The sequence below is a fragment of the Aricia agestis genome, chromosome 1, assembly GCF_905147365.1.
Source record: "Aricia agestis chromosome 1, ilAriAges1.1, whole genome shotgun sequence".
Lineage (NCBI taxonomy): Eukaryota > Metazoa > Arthropoda > Insecta > Lepidoptera > Lycaenidae > Aricia > Aricia agestis.
This window is the reverse complement of record NC_056406.1, coordinates 16,748,553-16,771,548: the sequence shown is the minus strand read 5'-3', so window position 1 is coordinate 16,771,548 and position 22,996 is coordinate 16,748,553. Positions and strand designations below refer to the sequence as shown.

The window sequence follows — 22,996 nt, the reverse complement described above, 5'->3', positions numbered from 1 at the left end:
TTTAAACTTTTATGGTGCAAGTAAACGTTCGAAACGAAAATAGAAAATCCGAATATGCATTTACACAAAAATGATATAAAATTCTAGCGACTTATCGAAGTTATGGCACGGTCCAGAATCCAGATGTTAGTGGCACGTCCCGGTAACGAATGGAACGCAGCACGGCTTCGGCTCCCTCCCTGCTCCCCCCTCGCGCCCGCTCTCGCCGCGCCTCGCCTCGCCTCGCGCCCGCGCCGCCGTCGCGTCGTAGCGAACTCGTAATTGGAAAGGCGCTACGTGGCTACGATTGCTTAACGCCCTATCATTAGTGTCACTCACAATTTTCACAGACTAGCAACATTTGAAATATGATCGATTATTATATACCAATCCACACTTTAATTTATTCGTCAGCGCAATCTTTGATTTGAACAATATGAATGTATACTAGCTTTAGTAAAGTCATACAATAATACACAAAGGCATAAATTTACACTAACATTATATCATTGCGATTCAGTAGCGTGAATTGTTTTTTGTTTAATTTGTTTTATAACAAATTGGAGTATCGATTTCGAATACCGTATAGATTAGATTGGGGTAGTGGCCGTTTTGAATGTGACGATTAGTGCGAGGAGAGGGCATAAGGTTCGGCCGTTCAATTTGCCGCTTCGCTTGACACAATTCGACGCCTGACTCGGGGACAATCGCACTCCGAGCCCCTTCGACCTCCTTATCTCAGGCGGAGGTAATCTTTCCTTCCCCTGACGGCCGTAACTCGGAGTGGGCAGGATTACCTGCAAACTCGACCACCTTAACGCATGTATCGCTTCTAACGATCGCTCCACTCATCACCCGATATTATTTTGGATTTATTTACCTTCCCCTATATTGTATTTCGTTACGGATTCATGACGTGACCATGTAATTAATTGATATATTAATCAATTATTTTGGTGGCATATTTCTATTCATTTGATGTTTAAATAGTGGCAATGTTGCTATAATGTGGCGATATTGGCGGGTTCATTGACGAAAATTAAAGTCTGGCAAATATTTAAAAATATACTTGTGGTAATTTGAAAAATTGAATTTTACAATAATTGTATAAATTATATATTTAATTTTCTATAGAAAGTATCAAGCGCGGTGTAAGGATCTAAACTATTAGTTGGATAGAGTCGGTTTACGATAATATACTATCTATAACTGGAATCAGCATTCGAAGCAAAATTCACAATCTCGAGCTAAAATTAAAACCCCGCGTAAAATAAATCACAAAATATAAGTTGAAACCACGTACGGGCGCCATTTGCAAATTATTTCGTTGGCATGTAAATCTGCGCACGTAAATTTCGCCAATGTCTGCGCACGGAAATTGAAACGTTCGAAAACCATGCCAATATATAATATTTAGGAAAATATGACCCGATCCGTGCTCATTCAGCGACGACACAGATACCGTAACACGTAATATATATTTTGTTATCACATCATTCATAAACGTAACACTTTCGAGCATGAATTGTGCTCGAATTTTCGAAAACAAGACGGCTAAAGTCGTTAGCTTTAGCAGTTAACTTTTAACTCTGCAACTAAATACAAAGCTGGTCAGTTATCTTTGTTTTCAAGTTGAAACTTAGTTTCGTTAAGTTTAAACAGTTTTACGAGATATTTCTGGAATAAATAATAAAACTTAGGCACTTAATTAATCACGATGAAATAAGTTGAGCGTAATTGAATAATGTTAATCATAATGATAATTACTGGTTAGAATCAATGAAATATTATAATTGTTTCAAAACTATACAAGAAAAAGATTTTTATTTGTCATACTCCAAAAAATACCTACATTCATATAATAATATAATTACCCTAATGTGAGTGTTTAAAATGGAATAAACTCTCATCAAAAATCCCATTTGGTAACTAGCTTTTAAACGTGGAATAAGAAGAAGCCATGTTTATTTACAGGCGAGTGTTTTATCAATATGGAGTAGCGGGCGCCGGGCGGTATGCGGGCGCTGTGCAAGCACAAGTCGGGACAGCGGGGATATTTCAATTTGGGCGGAGACGTGACCCGAGAGGCCGCGGCACGGCTCGCTGAACCGAGAGCCCGCCCCGCCAAAGAGCAAACAGCGCCTCCGCAATCTTGTGCCACGCGGACCATGCCGAACACTCGACCACGACAATCCGCTACCACAATTACTCGCAAGTCGCACTATACTCCTCTCCTATAGCCTCGCTCCTGCATTCGGTAATCGATTGTTCGAATACTCGAATTCAAATTTAATATTGAGGTCGTTCCCACATATTTGAGACAATAAGGATCGGAATTCTCAATAATACGCTCCATTGTCTAGAAAGTAATATTTTAGACGTGTTTCTAAAGAATTAGTTGGCAAATTCAATATGGAATAATCTATTGGGACGCGAATATCACAAAGTAGCTAGACTAAAAACCTTATCATAAAAGTTGATAATATTATAATGAGACGTGATAAACATTAAAAAACTTAAATTAGCTTAACCTATTACTAACTTAACCTATTGGTTATTTTTAAAACACTTTTCGTTTCACAATATTACCTCCTTCGAAAAGCACTCATAATTTCTTGAAGAAAGTCTTATTTTATAAAATGTTGTATAGTCTATTTATCTCGTTAATACAAAGACCGGACGCAAAGTGGCGCTTTGACCGTACGGATTTTCTTTGGCCTTTGAAATACTTCATTAATGATAATGCAAGCGGAAACAAAAATTCCCCTTTGCAATTTCTCTGTGATATTTCAAAAATAGCTCTTGAATCGAATTTTAGCGCGATTTTCTTTTGTAATAAGTAACTCGGGGCTTCGTCGACTGAGGGTCAGAGTACGTCTATACGTAAATTATAATTAAGTATGTAGACTTCCCATAGTTGGGAAAATTGAAACAAATTGATCAAATTATTTTAATTCATCAATAATCCCGTAATCTACTCGATATCTGTGCCAACTCAGCCAACCGCTGCCAATCATAAAAATCAGTCTTGTAGCTTCGGAGCCTATTCAATGCAAACAAACCTTTCATTTGACACGGTCTATGCAACTATACTCATAATATTGTGGATATTGTACTGATGTTTACTGCAATTTATTACGGTTCTTCATATCAATTTTACTAATAATATCGACTCGACAACAAAGGAAGTTCGATACGAGCATATATTAGACAGCATTATGTGGTGCGAATAGTCGGGTTACACAATCCTCACCACCACAATAAGACCCGGCGGCAACTATAAATCCCGATTATCGATAAGAGGGAGTAATAATAAAGCGGATCATGCATCAGAATTATTGAAGTGAATAACAATGAATTTACAGAGGTCGTAAATCCCGCAGGTGCGTCTGGAGGCGACGCTGCGAGACGTTCATCGCGGCCCGGCCATCGTCAATCGATACCACAGAAATATATCAAGATAGAACGGCGACGCGCGTCCGTTGCTAAGGAATCGCTCGTGTCAATTTTTGCTTTGCTTTTAGTTACCAAAGAACTTACCCGTGGCAAGAAATACCTCCTTTTGATCGATTCACTTTCGTACTTCTGTTTTTACAATTAGACACTGCACAATGAGGCACCGCTCCGGTGTAATCAAGTCGAGACGTGCGCGCTGACTATAAATAAACGTTCAACAAATCTTGCTCGCTTGTGCAAGATTGAAACACGCGTACTCCACCCGCTTAGCCGTTCTATCTTGATTTATTTCTGTGATCGATACGTATCAAAAGTCCCTCCGAAACAGATGAAAGGTCCCTATTAATGTCAACGCTGTAAACTAAAATCGGACTTTTCGCAAGCCGATTACTTTATACGAGGCTTAGTTTAATTAACCTTGAGTTAATGAGATAATGAATCGCTCGTTCGAGTGTTTAATGTTTATTAAAATTTTATTCAAGTAATTAAATCAAAGGCTCCTAGCCATTTTGGGGTAAATTGACAGCCGTTATGTGATAGAGCAAGAGAAATGCCGTCAAGTCGAACGAGAACAAAAAATTCCAACGAACGATTTCCATAATATCGACCGTATCAAAATAATTTTCAATATTTTAGGCCTGGCACGTCTAAAAATCTCTTTTATCTCCCACCTTAATTTTAAGCATTTTTAATTGGAATTATGGTCATTCTCTTGCACATAACCAGAATTGGCAATTACAATGATTGCACCCTGCGGCCGCCCGCCGCTACTTTTCTTTCTTTCAGAGCGTAACGAACTGTGTAATTGGGCGCGGGACTTGCTCTAGAGCTGGCAACAGTTTGTCTGCTTCGCCCCAGTTCCTTGATTTCAAATTCAGGTGTGCTCAACAATTCGTCGCCTCGCAATTTAATCTCTCACCAGTATTTAATTATCACTTTTATTATCTCCCCGGCGTTTCGCTGTATTTTTTTGTTTCGACCGAAATGAGCAGCACTCGGTGGCCGACATCCGATATTGAGAAGCTGATTGTTTCCTCGGATTCATATGATTTAGTGGAGGCGGTCCTATAATATCCTTTATCTATAGAAGCAGATAAATGTGCGTTCGTAAAACTACAATAAATCGTCAGTAATACAAACGCGTCGTCGACACGGGCGGGCAGCGCGGGGGCGGCGCGGGGAGCGGGGGAGGGAAGCGCGGCAATTTTTCTCTTCGCTGACAACATGATGTAACGCCAATATCGCACGCTGAGCGATTAAGCCGCGTACGCCGCATATTTCAGACTCGTCCCTACTAACTGTCAAAGTGTCGATGGAAAGCTTCACGCTTCTATTCAGTTATTATAAAATATAACCACTCTCCACAGCCTTTGTCGATTTTTGTGAAGCTGATAAAAATAACAATCTCTGAAAAGCCGATATTTTCATTGAAACTCTAATGTACTTGTTAAGTTTCAATTTCAAAAAGTGTAAAGGAAAATCTGTATGAGTGAAGAATTCAATGAAAATATTGCTTAAAAGCAACCTCAAAGTTAAATTGATTGAGTTAGGTTTATACTGTCAGCACTTCCCAATTCCTAGTAATCATTAGCCGGAGCTTCTCAAACTAAAGCCTTTAACGAGGACGAATGTCCTGTAAAAGGAAACGGTCGGGCCATAAGGCCAGTTTGACCAGTCGGATCACGCAGGCAGCCAATCGTTTTATAATAAATGTGGAGCTGCAGCGCGCACGTGCCGCTGACACCGTCTGCATTACCGCCTATCGCCTCCGCCATATTATATTCCGCTCTCTACCACTAACTACTAATCTTAATCATAACTTTCATAACTGGAAGCAGCGCGCGACACGAACTTGAAATTAATAACAAAATATCATTTAGTTTCGCACAAGCAAGAGTCAATTTTATACGACAGTGCAGTTTCGAATTTAATATAATATATTTTCGTGTGGTCGAATGTAATTTAGAGAAACATAATTTTTACAAGCCTGATATTTATTTTAGATTATCCTACCGGGTAATTTAATTAATTAAACAATTAACAATTGTGTGCCTTTGTACTCGTATTAGTGAATCTCAAAGTTTCAAAGGAGTTGGAAATTATCATTTTTAGAGTATCTACTATTTAGATTTTTGCAATCAAAATCAAACCACAATCGATTGTTTTCTAAGCAAGCCTTTATTTCTTAAATAGGTCACATTTTTCGGATAGACCTATAAAAGTATACGTCGGGACCTATAAAAGTTACGGGCTCACAGCCAGCAGCCTACACTCCACGCGCAACAATTTTAGAGTTCCAATGCATGTTGATTATTCAATATTGGTTTTTCCGTACTGACTTTGCCTAAAATATCACAATCGCTTTTTTAACGCAACATAGGAATGCTGAAGTCATCAGAGTAAATTGTAAACATTGTATGCACATTGCACACGCTAAATTCTGATGACATGGCGCTTGTTCGACGTTGCAATAGACCTAAATATTAGGTTGGACAAAAAGTTTCTTCGCATTTTATATAGAAATTCAAAAGTATTTTTTATAAAGTTTATTTACAATTGACTAAAGTATATAGGAGTCATTTTGTTTGATAGCATTTTGCCATCTTGTTAGTAGGGACATGATCCCATTGCTATAAAAATGTTGGGGCTTCTGATGAAAAAACTGCGACAAGTGGTTTCGGCAGTCCTCTTGTGATGTTAACCTGGCACTGCCTAAGGAATTCTGCAGCAACCGAAACAGGTGGTGGAAAATCTGAAGGTGCAAGGTCAAGACTATACGGCGGATGCATTAACATCTTCCAGCCAAACTCCCGTAATTTTTGCTGAGTGGCTAAAGATGTGTGAGGTCTAGAGTTATCATGGTGAAAAATTAAAATCTCACACTTACCCAACTTGAATTTGGGATTGTCTTCTGTAAAATTAAAACTTTTTAATGATACCAAAATCAGCCAGATATACAATTTGGTATAGCCCAAGAGATTTCATGACAAGTTTATACTTACTATAATGCGATAAGACTTTTTCCTCAACCTATTAATAATAGAAAAAATTGGCCAAGTGCGAGTTGGACTCGCCCATGAAGAGTTCCGCAGAAGCAATAAGGTTATTTTTTATGAAATTAAAAGGTTTTTGAATTATTTTTATACTTTAGTTGATTTTATGAAAGATAAATTGACGACCTCTGTGGCTCAGTGGTAAGCGCGTTGGTAGCTCAAGCCGGGGGTCGCGGGTTCGAATCCCGCCGACGGAACAAAAAGTTTTCAAAGTTCCTGGGTCATGGATGTGTATTAAATATGTGTATATAATAAAAATCTTAAATATATGTATAGTATAAAAGTATTAAATATAGTTCCGTTGTCTGGTACCTGTAACACAAGTCCTTCAGGTACTTACCACGGGGCCAGACTGACGTGGTGTGAAGCGTCCATAGATATAGATAAATAGATATAATCATATTTAAAAAAATTAAAAAAAATAAAAAAAATAATAATACTCGTAATTAAGGTTTACCATTTATGACGTATAAAAAAACTACTTGCTAGGTCTCGTTCAAACCAATTTTCGTTGGTAGTTTTTATAGTAATGTACATCTGATGTAAAAAATATATATTATGTTGTACTACATCATATATATATTTTTGACTTATCATGACTTACTTATCTTACTTTAGAAGTTAGAGGGGGGACGACACACATTTTACCACTTTGGAAGAGTCTTTCTCGCAAACTATACAGGTTAGAAAAAAAAGATAATATTAGAAACCTCAATATGATTTTTGAAGATAGATACCCCACACACATAGGTAAGATAATTTTTTTTTCGAAAATTCGGCTAAGGAACCCTAAAAAGTGAACATGATATTATAATTATACTTTGCTAATAGTTTTCATACCAAATGAAAAGACGATTAGAATCCATTCCAATTTCGTCGTTATTCAGTAATACACTTCTTGATTTATACTTCTCTTTAGAGTTTATTTTCATAATTAAAAATAGAGTAGGTAAAAGAAAAAATACAAAATATTACTTTAGAAGTTACCCTTTTATACGTAGGTATAAATTATTTATAATCTATACTCTATACATATAAATAAAATTGGAGTGTCTGTTTGTAATATTGAAAGAACCGTTTTTTAAATGCATATGAATGTATATAGGGACAATAAAACAACATTTTTTACAATTTTTGTCCTGTATGTCTGTCTGTTTGTTCCGGCTAATCTCTGAAATGGCTGGAGAAATCTGAATTTTGACGGGACTTTTTAGGCACATAGCTGATGTAGTAAGGAATAACTTAGGCTACTTTTTAACCGACTTCCGAAAAGGAGGATATATTTTACTTTTTAGGAACCTTAAAAAGGGAATTTTTTCCCTTTTTTATTATCTTTGTTATTACATTTTGCTGACGCGGACGAAGTCGCGGGCAACAGCTAGTCCATACTAATATTATAAAGCTGAAGAGTTTGTTTGTTTGAACGTGCTAATCTCAGTAACTACTGGTCCAATTTGAAAAATTCTTTTAGTGTTAGCTCAATTATCGAGGAAGGGCATAAGCTATAATATATTATCACGCTAAGACTAATAGAAGCGAAGAAACAGAGAAAAATGTGAAAAAAACGGGGAAAATTATTTAAAAGGGCTAAGCAATTTTTATGTTATTTGACACAAATAATAAATAGACCACGTAAAGAATCATAGGTTATTACTAATTGTGGGCTAATATTTTGTCTGTGGAATTCCTAATTTACGCCGGCGAAGACGCGTAGAACGTCTGGTTAGTTGATAAATATTCATAAAAATATATGGACTACGCACAATAAAAGAAAAAGTGCCTGATGGAGTGATGGTTTGATTTCTGCTCAAGATTAAGCTTTCCTCCTTAATGTAACGAATTATTTCTTGTGCGAATAGGCGAGGGATTCGATGGTCTGATATGAATGACTTGAGTTTTTACGGTATTATCATAAATAACTAAGGGCTAGGACACGGCGGACTCGATGATAAACGACGCAAAACTGGCGCCCGAGCGTCCGCCGCTAGCCGCGAAAAATACGACTGTCATCTTGACTGATAGTAAAATAATGCCTGAGTCATGCTCCATTCTGCATGCCGAGAGCTATTGTAATTCTCTTTGTGGCTTGACTCTTATTACAGAGGATATATAAAAGGCTTCAGGGAAGAAAGCCACTGTAGACTAATACGAAAATGTCAGCATAATGACAAAGTGAAGCTATATTTTATATCTCTCTCGATATTCGGATTTATAGTCTCGGAGTTCCGAAGTTAAATGTACTTACAACTCGGGAGCGACAATGAGTTAGGGAAATTATGAATTCAGAATGTTTCGATCTATAATTATATTGACTTATGGGAAGTTTTGTGAAAATATTCTTGGATAGTATTGAACCGATTTGTAGACTATTTACAAAGCGATACAACCTCATAATATATAGGCTAGTTTTATGAAGTCATAACAAACAAAAAATAAAAAAGATTTTATAAGCACATAATTCCAGTGTAATGTGTAAGATAACCATCTTTTTATTATAACTGTATCATAGTGCTTTTAGTCTGACGTGTCTCCCACTTAGTTTTATACGCAATTAAAAGTAGCCGAAGAATAAAAGTTGTATGAAACTTGTCATTTAGCAGACTGCGTAAAGTTCCGGTTATACGTTATTTGAACGTGCCTCCAACTTTACTGCTTGAAAGTGTCCATTCGTATGTGTCGGGGCGAACGAGCGCGAAACGACGTGCTTGAAATTATTCGCTTGAAACTGCAGAAAATAACTGTTTTATTTTATGGCTAGCTTTTAATCAATGACTTTGCTCTTGCAGTAAACAATATACGCGCAGGTTACAATAGTAGATTTTTATTATAACTGTATCATAGTGCTTTTAGTCTGACGTGTCTCCCACTTAGTTTTATACGCAATTAAAAGTAGACGAAGAATAAAAGTTGTATGAAACTTGTCATTTAGCAGACTGCGTAAAGTTCCGGTTATACGTTATTTGAACGTGCCTCCAACTTTACTGCTTGAAAGTGTCCATTCGTATGTGTCGGGGCGAACGAGCGCGAAACGACGTGCTTGAAATTATTCGCTTGAAACTGCAGAAAATAACTGTTTTATTTTATGGCTAGCTTTTAATCAATGACTTTGCTCTTGCAGTAAACAATATACGCGCAGGTTACAATAGTAGATTTTTATTTTAGTTTAATTGTAACCTTATAGTGGCTAAGGTATACCTTAGCCACGGTAATAGTTGATCATAAGCAGAAACGAAGTCCTTATTTATGCATTTGCGAGTACCCAAATTTACAATTTGTACATTCTTGTAGGAGGAGTAAATTAAACACTCAATCTGTAACACTGAACACTCTACTCTCGGCGGCGATAGGTGGAGAAGTGGGCGACAGCTCTCACGTCTGGCGACCATATTCTTCACCGCCCCACCTTGCTAGGAGGCTATCCTTATTTATCAACGAGCTTTTGCCGGCGGCTTCGCTCGCGTTAAGAAGTATTATTATATACAAACTTTCATCCCCTATTTTAACCCCTTGGGGTTGGAATTTATCAAAATCCTTTCTTAGCGGATGCCTACGTCATAACATCTACCTGCATGCCAAAATTCAGCCCGATCCGTCCAGTGGTTTGGGCTGTGCGTTGATAGATCACTATGTCAATCAGTCAGTCAGTCACCTTTGAGTTTTATTTATATAGATTCACTACACTACCCAAATTTAATATTATAAATTTCGTAATACTAATTTTGAAGCAAATCCTGTTATGCAAAAGCAGCATTCGTAAAAATCTCCTCCATATAAATATTTGAAATTAGTATCTATAGATATACATATACAATATACTCAATTCTAACATATTGTATTGGTATACCTAAATATCTTTTACCGCAAGTACGTAAGTACTTCAGTTTTATTAGCTGAAAGTAGGTAAAGCAGTAAAACTGAATAACATGTTCAAAGGTAAAGATATATTTTGTGTTCGAACACTTTGAGGCCATCTGGTTATTTTCGCAGCGCACGAAGCTAATAAAAAAGATAGCCAGCGATTCTGCTAACAGCACCAGAACACATTAATAATAATATTATTTTTAGTCACAAGATACCACGAACACTGTAGGTTAAACCAGGCTCTTGTTGCTAAGCACGGATGATTCTCAATCATGCCTAGTTTTTAATATCTACTAGCGACCCGCCCCGGCTTCGCATCGGGTATAAAATATATAGCCATTGAAAAAATGGTTAAAATCTATTCAGCAGTTTTGACTTGTATTCATTATTACTAAAAAGTTAAGAAAAACTTTGGATCCCTTTTGACGGAAAATGCGGAAACGTAGGTGATTGAAATTTAGCACAGTTATAGTTTATAGTGTAGTAGTAGAGTGCATCGAGCTAATATTATTTTGAAATTATGCTTTTATCATACATTTTTTTAACAAATTTATCATTACACACACCACAAATAACACACTAGGAGATTTTGATTGACAAGCTATACATACGAACTCTTTTATTTATGGTTGAAGTGTGTTGTCAAATTGAAAATAGATTTAGATTTTTTGAATATCAAAATCTAAAAGCGGTTCACAGACTACATCTTCTTACCAAGTTTCAATAGTATAGCTCTTATAGTTTCGGAGAAAAGTGGCTGTGACATAGACAGACAGACAGAAAGACAGACAGACATGACGAATCTATAAGGGTTCCGTTTTTGGCCATTTGGCTACGGAGCCCTAAAAATAATAAAGTCAATATTTTGACAATAGAATATCAATAGAAAAGCATTGCAAAAACTTATAATTTAATTTTTTATTTGCGGTCGAATTTCGACCATTGAGCGATCTCTAGTTCGTAGCAATCCATACTATACTAATATTATAAATGCGAAAATGTGTCTCTCTGTCTGTTACCTCTTTATGTCCAAACCGCTGAACCGATTTTGCTGAAATTTGGTATGGAGATACTTTGAGTCCCGGGAAAGGGCATAGGATACTTTTTATCCCGGAAAATGTACGGTTCCCGCGCAATAATCAATTTTTGACGCAACGGAGTTGCGGGCGTCATCTAGTCATGCATATAAACATATTGTTAAGGACACACAGATCCATCTAGCGTCAAACCAGCGCAACTTATCGAAGAAACGCAGATAGCGTAAATCCGCTATTCGATACTAGATGGCGGTAGTCTTCTAGAACTATACCACACTTGTTTATGCGAATCGGATGTGTTCCGGAACATTCTGAGATTCGCCTCGGCCCATATAAATAGTCGCGAGCAGACGGGCTGGTAATTCAGTTTAGTCTGATGATCTTCGAGACCACTTCGGAGAACAAGTGATCAATAGTGAGTGAACCAGTGAAACCTACGACTTACTTAACCTACGACCTACTACTACGGCTACGACCTAGGACAGTGATAATGCTTAGTGTTTTGCTTTGTGTGACCTAGTGTTTGTGAATAAAGTCTTCAAGAGATTCAGCAGGTCTTTCTCTCCAAATCCTTTGAACCTTATAACAATATATTTTGAAAGTTTTTTTTAGGAATATAATATTATTTTGCTTAATATCTACTTCACAAAAAGCCTAGTAGTGTTTTATTGAGATATCTTTTTCAAAACATCAATACAGTTTACTAACGGTCTAAAGTTTCTATGTAAAACTAACCGTAAAAAGCTTTACAGAACATTTTAAAATCGAACTTTCGTCTTTATGTTCCTGTACTGAGGCCATTAAAGTTTACAGTGCAAGTTGTAGTTTACAGTTTGGTGGAAATAAAATAACCAATAAAGTTGCAAAAACCTAACAACTGGACCTCACACTACTTTCACAAAGTTGACTCAATAAAATATTGGAAACTGTGTTAGTATTAGGTGTAATTTTTTTGCTTGCTGCAAAAAGGAAAGTAGTTAAACAACCTATTACACTTTGGCTTTCCTTTCAATTTGCTAGAATCAGAAATAAACTATTGCTTTAGCGTTTCTGGAAATCATAACCAGAGACTTTTAACATTACACAACAAATTCCAATGTCAAATATGCTTTCTAGGAACACGTAAGGTCTAAAAGAGTTATCAAATTAATCCGATTGATTTAATTTAAACACAATAATTATATCATCTCACAAAAATTTTTTACGTGGGAGAGCCATGTTTCGGCACGAATGGGCCGGCTCGACCGGAGAAATACCACGTTCTCACAGAAAACCGGCGTGAAACAGCGCTTGCGCTGTGTTTCGCCGAGTGAGTGAGTTTACCGGAGGCCCAATTCACTTCCCTATCCTCCTCTATTCCCTTCCCTTCCCATCCCTGCCCTCTCCTATTACCCTATTCCCTCTTAAAAGGCCGGCAACGCACCTGCAGCTTTTCTGATGCTGTGAGTGTCCATGGGCGACGGAAGTTGCTTTCCATCAGGTGACCTGTTTGCTCGTTTGCCACCTTATTTCATTAAAAAAATAATAATAAGGGTTTTGTCTTCGTAAACAAGTAGTATCAACCAATAATATAATTTCCAATGAAAACTTGATTGTAATTGGAAGCGCTTCAGGCGTTCGGCGTAACTGCGAAAGTTGTGCGCGATAAGGCCTAGCTCTATGTAAAATTGATCAGACCGTCAACGTCACGTGCGTATTCTATGTACATCGTACAGCGCTATCTCGAATGATAGAATTGATATTTATTATTGCGCTCACGTTGTTCAGTTACTATTTTCACGTCTGATGTAATGACGTTACCGACAAAGTTATGTAGCATACGTGACCTTATACTTGATTTCGTTGCTTGATACATTCAATCATATCATCTTAGAAGATTCAGTTTCGATCTTACAAAATTATGTTTTTCGTTGGATATAGCCGACGAGATCGAATAAAACCTCAACGGTATATTTTAAAGAAAATACAAATTTAATATCTACTAGAGATCGCCCAATGGTCAAAATTCGACCTTAGTTTCAAGTTTCAACGACATTAGGACGACAACCTACTACCATATTTTGTAAAAATATTGACTTTATCTTTTTTTTTTCAACTCTTGTCTCTGGGCCTTAGCTGATATCAGACTGGCCGTGTAAGCATTGTCTAATAGTATCTTAGATTCAATAAAAAAAAAACTATGATCCATTTTCAATTTGTCAACTTGTTGTCAACAGACTTCAACCATATATAAAAGAGTATAATTCGTATGTATAGGCTTGTCACTCAAAAATCTGTCACTTCTCATGTGTGTGTGTTGTAGTGTGTGAAATGTTTTATTTCTTAAAAAAAAAGTATGATTAAATCATAATTTCAAAATAATATTAGTTCGATGCACTCCTTCACCATAAAAACTATAACTGTGCAAAATTTCGTGCACCTACGTTTGCCCAATTTTCGTAAAAAGGGTTACAAAGTTTTTCGTTCACGTATTAATATTATGATGATGTTCAATTTATATCGTCTACCATGAGCGGCAGTCGCTTTTAAAAGTTAAAAACCCGGGAGTTAAAATGAATTTCCTAATAAAGATTGCCGTTGCAGAGCATTTTCTCTCATCAATCAAGACAAATGGCGTGCATGAAAGACGAAAGCATTCGTACATATGTCTACGTCTCACATTCTCGAGCCTGAGTGATGGCCAATATCACGTAAAACACTGTTCGAAGACGTTTTTCTTTGCGCTGAAAAGAATCAATACATCGCTTTTGTAAAGTAGACACAATACGAACGATGTTAAGTTAAACTTGATTTAATGCCATGCGATACAATAAGCGTTCCCACTTGGGGCACGGAAGTAATATATGTAGACTAGATGTCCCGCGCGGCTTCGCCCGCGTAAATTAGAAATTTTACAGAATCCGTAGGTACATTTTCCCATAAAAAATATTTCCCCCATTTTTCCCACATTTTCCTGAGTTTCTTCTGTCGTATTAGTCTCAGAGTAATAATATAATATAACCTTCTCGATAAATGATGAGTCTTACTCGATAAATGATCTATCTAACACTGAGATAAGTTTTTAAATCGGACCTGTAGTTTCTGAGATTGACGCGTTCAAGCAAACATACTCTTCAGGTTTATAATATTAGGTAGATATAGTTTTTTTTTTAATTATCGCTTTACAAACTCGAGTCTCGATCTAAAAGACTATGAAATGGTATAATATGGTAGTGATGATGATGATGATGAAGAATGTAATTTGCATAGCAGCATATGCTTTCTGTTCTTAAAACAACGCCGAAACTCCCAAACTTGTATCTATAAAGAATCAGGAATTCTCTCAGCACCTTCCGAACCACGGTATACCAGGTATATCTCGGTGCAAAATCTTACTTGTTGGTAGCATATGCTTAGAATACTTCTCACGAAACCGACGTCACCATATGTTTCCCTATAAGTTTTGAGGAGTTCCCTCGATTACTTATGGATCCTTCATCAGATCACCACTTTTCTGAATATAATACCAAATTGGGATGATACCCTATATACCAAAAGAAAAATTTTGAAAATCGGTTAACAAACGGCGGAGTAATCGTTGAATATAAGAAAACGAACATAACACCTCCCCCATTTTGAAAGTCGGTTAAAATTGTAGCCTATGTGTTATTTATTTAATATTTTAATCAGCACATGAATTGAATAACAAAATTTTTTTCAAATTAATCGTAGCACCATCTGTCAGGACAAACTAAAATTGAAATAGAATAATATTGAATGCGATGATAGCGCCGTCCGCCGGATCTAATGTAAAACATTCCAAAATCAACAACTCCTTATAAATAAGAAATTAATTGAAAAAACATTTTCCAGTAGACCAAACTGTAAATCTAAACCATTCTCGAATCTCCACGAACACACACAAAAAATTTCATCAAAATTGGTCCAGTCGTTTAGGAGGAGTTCAGTCACATACACACGCACACAAGAAATATATATATTAAGATATTTCCTACGTCACCAATTCATGACGTAGATCGTGCGACGTAAAAGTTTTACACATTTTGAGCTGGTGTCTAACATACTATACCGCGTGGATAAGAATGTTGTCATAATATTATTTTGTGCACAGTGCAAGTTTAAAGTATTTTAAGATTCGGCAAATTTTGCAATGAGGGAACAATCAGATGGGACAAATGGGAGAGCCATGCTTCGGCACGAATGGGCCGGCTCGACCGGAGAAATACCACGTTCTCACAGAAAACCGGCGTGAGACAGCGCTTGCGCTGTGTTTCGCCGAGTGAGTGAGTTTACCGGAGGCCCAATTCCCTTCCCTATCATCCCCAATTCCCTTCCCTTCCCATCCCTACCCTCCCCTATTACCCTATTCGCTCTTAAAAGGCCGGCAACGCACCTGCAGCTCTTCTGATGCTGCGAGTGTCCATGGGCGACGGATATTGCTTTCCATCAGGTGACCCGTTTGCTCGTTTGCCCCCTTATTTCATTAAAAAAAAAATCAGATGTTACTTGTCACATGATAGCGGGCGATTTAGCGGAGCTTCGTAAGCCGGTGAGGCGGCGCAAGTGGACGGCATAAGAGCACCTGTGATTGATGGCGGTGACGGTGGTAATCGTTCCGCACGCGCCGCGAATATTTCATTAAGCGAGCCATGCATCATAGTGTAGCCTCGTCCACGCTGATCCGCCGAGCTTACCATACAAACTAATTCCTAAACTCGCGTTACTCGAATGCGACAAACGCTGCAGATAAAATTAACTAATATTATATAACACCATAAGCCTGTGCTATAGCTTTACGTTAGAATAGTATTGCATTCGATTTGGTATGTTAGCCTTAGAAAGTGTAAGAAGATTTGAAAAATGATATAAAAAGGGATATGAATTACTACCTCATTGTGAAACTATTTACATAATACATAATGAAAAAAGAAACTTATTCAAAGGCTTCTTGGTTGTAACCAGGCAGTTTAACTGGATTTATCTAGTAGGTACCTACCTACTTTTTTAACTGGAGCTACTTTTACTAGAACTGAGTCTATACAGGGTGCAATTAAACTTTCCTGCCAAATTTTTTCCAGGGCTTAAGTATCATTAGGAGAGTCCATTCAACCAAAAAAAAAAATTGAGTGTTATTTTTTTAATGACATATTTTATCCCATTTAAAATCGTTGCAGAACGGTCACTCGCAGCGGAGGGTAAAAGCGGGGGTGACGCGGGGGGAGGAGCGCGCGCGGGGGCACGGCACGCGCGGGCGACGCGTCGTGTCCATTAATTGTAGTGTTTTTTAGGATAACTTTCGGAATTTCTCAACATTTTAGTACTGCGTGATTATAAAAGAAAAATACGTGTATTTTTAAGTTATACGTTTATTTTTAAAAAGGATCAAAATTTAGCAGGAAGGTTTAATTGCACCACTTTTGCACAGAAAACATGTTTTTCATTATTTTTGTAAAATTCAAAGATAGTTTTAAGATTTACCGGATAATAAAGCGAAGCTTAAACTTTAGAGCGGAAATTAAAACATTTAATAGCACACTATTTATAGAAGAAAAGTAAGACGAAAAAATTGCTCCTTTAGAGTTATATCTTCAAAAGAACTATCTTAAAACAAACAGGACGGACTTTTCTCATTTTCATTATCTTAGTGAAGCGAACTTGAGTATGCAAAGCTACTATTAAGTTTTAAAATTATTCACCTAGCAAGTGCATTTAGGAAAACAGGGCTTTGTCTTTGTAGAGGGACGTCACCGACGTAGAAACTCTCCTTCTGAGCAAAGATGAGAGTTTTGAGATAAACATGATTTAAGTTATACAATACCTACCAACTGTCTGAACACCATCTTTTTAACACTAGTACATCAGTATTCTGAAGGCAAAATTGCAATGTAAACTTTACATGTAAATAATATTCTAAGCAATACATTTAATTAAAAGCTTACAAAATTAATGATACAGAGAAATAACGTTATACATATTAATAGTTTTTTAGTTAGGCAATTCTAAATAATTTTAGTACTTAAGTACACAATCTAAGTTGTAACAACTTTATATTATTCCGGGTCTAATCAACAAAGTAAAAGAAAGACCCGGAAATTATATTGACGAAAAATTGCACGAAGTATGAAGTGTTTACTTGGAGGAGATATATAAGATTAGTCTAGAAAGATATCTGAGAAAGTTTGGTGCGCATGTAAGCAGGGGGCAGGAGGGGGGAGAAGCGAGGGGGGCGCACGTTCAGAATTCTAACTGGCAAATCCGAATACGGCACTCGTCGGGAGTTTATTACCCTACTCATATTTACACAATTCCGGCGGGTGTTAGCGGTCTAGGCGCGACCGGCGACATATTCCCCACGGCCCATACTTCTCCACTCTCAATTATTTTTCATAGAAAACTGCTCTTTATTCTTTACTCTACTTTTAACTTTCCAAGGAAATGCGAACGTTCTACGAGATTTTTTTTTGGTTGTCATATTTTATCAGGATTGCTTTGGTATGTGAATTAATAAATTCTCATTAAATAGGCAAAATTGCAGTACTTACGTCAATTGAATACGTACGTAATCAATTGACGTAGGTACTGCAATTTTCCCTACCTACTAATACCCTAACCTATGGCAGTTTAATTAATGTTTAATGATGAACATAATATTGTATAATTAATTTTTTTCCAACAAAGAAATTATTTTTTTTCTCTAGAGAAGTAATAACACCTAGGTGTTATTACTTACAGAACAAAATATAAATTAAAATATATTTTGTATTTTTAATATTACTTTCTAATAGTAAAAGTTAAATAACAAGCTAAACCTATAATTCAAGGGCTTTTCTCTTAACACTTGAACTTAAATTAGTCCAAATTATATAAAGACTATACACAAATGGAGATGGCACACAAAGAGAGATTTGCCGCTTTAATCAACAGACATGAGCTGAGGAAGACAGAAACGACATTCAAGTAAAACAATATTGACTAGCTTACGTAGAAGACAATGAAATACTTTAATTAAAATACAAATTAGACAATAATTTAAGCCGAACGCTAGGATGGTCAGTCGGAAAGTGAATTTATGTTTTAGTATATTAAGGCTCGTAATGAATGAAGACAACAGCTATAAAGAACGCCAGGCCAACTTAGGTGATTAAGTATCTCATTTATATGCAGTCTCCCGATGCGGACGCCTCAAACGTAAAGGGAGCCGCGGAAAACGGAAGACGAGCTCGCGCAAAAGGAAGGAGAGGTATTTAAATTAGCGTACCCGGAGAAAAAGTGCACTAACAACATTAGCGAATGGAACAATGGCGGAACACACAAAGGAGCGGAACAGCGAGAACACCGCGCACCGAGCGCCGCACGCCCGCACGCCGCGCCCGCAGACGCGCCGCGTGCTACGTGCACCGCCGCGCCGCCGCCCGTCTCCCGACGCCCGCATCTACACAATGAACCGAACTAACACTAATGAACTCTGCGCCCGACAAGGAGAACTACAATGCCTTCGAATCAAAGAAACATTACTAGAATGGTTCGTTGAAGATAGTTCTAGAAACATTTCCTAATGCGATGTACAATCTACACAGTACAGCTGATGTTAAGATCTGACTTTAATTACTTTTTCCAGCACTGCAACAGCTGTCGCTCTTTACGAGCACTAGTAAATATTTTGGTTGGAAACTCAATTAGGAAACGCTGCACTTATGAACATTCAGAGCTCCTAAAGATGGTTAAACTTAAACCGTAAAATCCTAACAAAACACGTTCTAATTTTTCATTAGATACGGGGAAAATGTGCTCCGCATTATTTTTCAGTAAATGATGCAAAAGAGATAGTAATAACAAAAGTAAAAAATGCGGCAACAAAGGAAAGAATAATAATTTTCTTTACAGTAATGCACTTAACGGCCCTCCTATATTTTAAGTCGCATTAGCAAAGTGCCTCGGCTTCAATTCGTAAATCGTACTCTACCTCAACACTGTCTGTGTTTTATGGCTGTTGATGATAACTTACGGCTCCATTTAATCCACTTTTAAGATCATAGAAGCTCTCCGAGTGTATTCCGAAGGAAATTCCTTTAAAACGAGATTTAAACTGTAGAGCTAACGATGATTGCGATTTCATGAACCAGAACGAAATATTGGCCATTATTTATTTTTAGTTCGGCGCTTTCATTACCATACTAGTTTTACGACCTATTGAAATTTATTTGCGATACGACTTTTTATTGACATAGTTCTTTTATATTTGTTCGTTAAATAACAATATCTTATTCGTTTTTACTTTGCTGAATTTATTTCCTATTAATCATCACGTCGGGTGCTACGTTTTACACGAAAACCGATTCCAGCAGTTCGGCCTGGGAGTACCGAGTACACAAGCGAGCGAATAGCCTCGTATGTAAAACATATATCAATTCTGATATGGGAAGAGTTATCACACACGACGTAGCACGGCCTCGGCAGAACTGCTGAACTTGCTTCTACAAACTATTGGAATCAATTTCTAACTTAGAGTCCGATTAGAACCGCAGAGCTAAAGTGATTTAGATTACTTCACTAGTTCTCTATTAGTCGCTTTGAAAGTGGTCAGTTCAACTATAATTACGTTTTACACTTTGGTATAGAACTATTTTAATTAAAACAAAATTTTGGCCTGGCATTTGTAGAATTTAATAAGAGATTGGATTATAGACCTAAGTAACAACATAGGCCGCGTCCATCATACACGACGCTGCGCGTCACCGTGCAACGACACGCCACTGCCGCCGTGACACAGCTCGGCGCCGCCCCGCAGCACGGTGCCACGAACGGTGCGTCACCCCGTGCGCCTATTTCGTCATTATTTTGCTGTTGGTGCACTCGAACGTGCTTGTTTGGATGTGGTCTATGGATCGCGAAAGAGTTATTCTCCTGTTGTTCCTAAGGTGACGAATGAAACAGAAACAGAGGAAATTTTGGGTAAATCCGTATATTAAATTATTCTTCTTCGTCTTTTTTAAGCCAATCACAGTCGATCTTGCTTAGGTTTAAACGCATTTTTTTTTCTTCGGAAGTTTCAACCTCCTTATGAATACAGAATAGGGGTGCGTGTTGCACCGTTCGCGGCAACGTGCTGTGGCGGAGGCGTCGTGTCGTTGCACGGTGACGGCGCCGCGCCGTATTTGATGGGGACGCGGCCATAGAACGTATACTATTGACAAAACTGCCGTTCGACCAATGTGTGGGGTACACGTGTGGATTTGATGAACAAAAAAAAATTGATTTCAGTTCAAAGTATCCAGGTCAAAGTATGGGTCCCCCAATTGTTGTTTTTCTATTATTCCTTGAAAATCTTAATGCGGTTTTCAGAATACATCTACTTACTAAGTTTCAACAGCATAGTTCTTATAGTTGGGAAAAAAATATCTGTGACATACGGACGGACAAACAGACAGACATGCCGAATCTGTGAGGGTAGTCTTTTAGAACGGAACCCTAAACATAGTAATTTATCTTATAATGATTTCTTAAGTTTACGCGAGTATCACTCATTATATTATAAGGTTGAAACACTTACGGATTTTGTCGCTTTTATTAAATATTAATTATTAATTATGAATACGTGGTCACGGGTGGACTTTTTTTTTTTATGAAATAAGGGGGGCAAACGAGCAAACGGGTCACCTGATGGAAAGCAACTTCCGTCGCCCATGAACACTCGCAGCATCAGAAGAGCTGCAAGTGCGTTGCCGGCCTTTTAAGAGGGAATAGGGTAATAGGGGAGGGTAGGGAAGGGAAGGGAAGGGAATAGTTGAGGGTAGGGAAGGAAATAGGGTAGGGGTTAGGGGATTGGGCCTCCGGTAAACTCACTCACTCGGCGAAACACAGCGCAAGCGCTGTTTCACGCCGGTTTTCTGTGAGAACGTGGTATTTATCCGGTCGAGCCGGCCCATTCGTGCCAAAGCATGGCTCTCCCACGTATACTGAGGTGACAGGCGTCCAATTCATTTATCTTACATTTGCAGCATTTTCGGAAAATGCTAAATTTATAATTTGTAAACTATAAAACCAAACCCACAGTGAGGCAGTCATTACTATTTTAAATTTATGGCAATTCAAAATCCCCACTGGCTTAGCAGCACCATAGTTCGCAGTTCAGTTTAAATGAAATATCAGTATTCGCATAATCCTACGTAATCCTTACGGAATCGTGGAAATAATTGTTCTATCAATATTGGTTGTTACAACAATATGAGCACGAATGTCCACAGTGTATTGTCGGTTGCTTTTAAAGAGTTTTAACTTTTAGAATAAAATGAAGTAACCTTTGCTTGATAAAATAGATAATGGAGCAAAGAAATAATGAAGCAAAAATATAAAGATATTGTGATGATTTTAATTATGGTGTAAACAAGTGAAAGTGATGGAAAAGTTAAATGTCAGCGCCACAATTAAAGTCTAACTGTCGCATTCAGAGACGAATATTAATGTTATTATTAAATTTAAATGTTATATATATTAAATTAAAGTTAAATGTCTTTAATTAACTCTACAAACATCTACAATACATCTTAATATATATATTTCTTGTGTGCGTGTGTATGTGACTGAACTCCTCCTAAACGACTGGACCAATTTTGATGAAATTTTTTGTGTGTGTTCGTGGAGATTCGAGAATGGTTTAGATTTACAGTTTGGTCTACTGGAAAATGTTTTTTCAATTAATTTCTTATTTATAAGGAGTTGTTGATTTTGGAATGTTATTAGATCCGGCGGACGGCGCTATCATCGCATTCAATATTATTCTATTTCAATTTTAGTTTGTTCTGACAGATGGTGCTACGATTAATTTGAAAAAAATTTTGTTATTCAATTCATGTGCTGATTAAAATATTAAATAAATAACACATAGGCTACAATTTTAACCGACTTTCAAAATGGGGGAGGTGTTATGTTCTTTTTCTTATATTCAACGATTACTCCGCCGTTTGTTAACCGATTTTCAAAATTTTTCTTTTGGTATATAGGCTATCATCCCAATTTGGTATTATATTCAGAAAAGTGGTGATCTGATGAAGGATCCATAAGTAATCGAGGGAACTCCTCAAAACTTATAGGGAAACATATGGTGACTTCGGTTTCGTGAGAAGTATTCTAAGCATATGCTACCAACAAGTAAGATTTTGCACCGAGATATACCTGGTATACCGTGGTTCGGAAGGTGCTGAGAGAATTCCTGATTCTTTATAGATACAAGTTTGGGAGTTTCGGCGTTGTTTTAAGAACAGAAAGCATATGCTACTATGCAAATTACATTCTTCATCATCATCATCATCATCATCACTACCATATTATACCATTTCATAGTCTTTTAGATCGAGACTCGAGTTTGTCAAGCGATAATTAAAAAAAATCTATATCTACCTAATATTATAAACCTGAAGAGTATGTTTGCTTGAACGCGTCAATCTCAGAAACTACAGGTCCGATTTAAAAACTTATCTCAGTGTTAGATAGATCACTTATCGAGTAAGACTCATCATTTATCGAGAAGGTTATATTATATTATTACTCTAAGACTAATACGACAGAAGAAACTCAGGAAAATGTGGGAAAAACGGGGGAAATATTTTTTGT

General features: G+C 37.2%; 1 protein-coding gene and 1 long non-coding RNA gene across 3 annotated transcripts in view; both read right to left on the bottom strand.

The window, feature by feature from the left end:
* The window catches only part of LOC121725269 (E3 ubiquitin-protein ligase MIB1), a 228,785-nt gene that overhangs the window by 131,826 nt on the left and 73,963 nt on the right, over positions 1–22,996 (bottom strand). The window lies entirely within an intron of this gene.
* On the bottom strand, positions 8,090–21,997 carry LOC121725287. The gene is made up of 3 exons (XR_006035357.1): positions 21,987–21,997; positions 19,662–19,665; positions 8,090–8,141 (listed from the first exon to the last, which is right to left on the bottom strand). It is a non-coding gene; the product is annotated as an uncharacterized LOC121725287 (long non-coding RNA).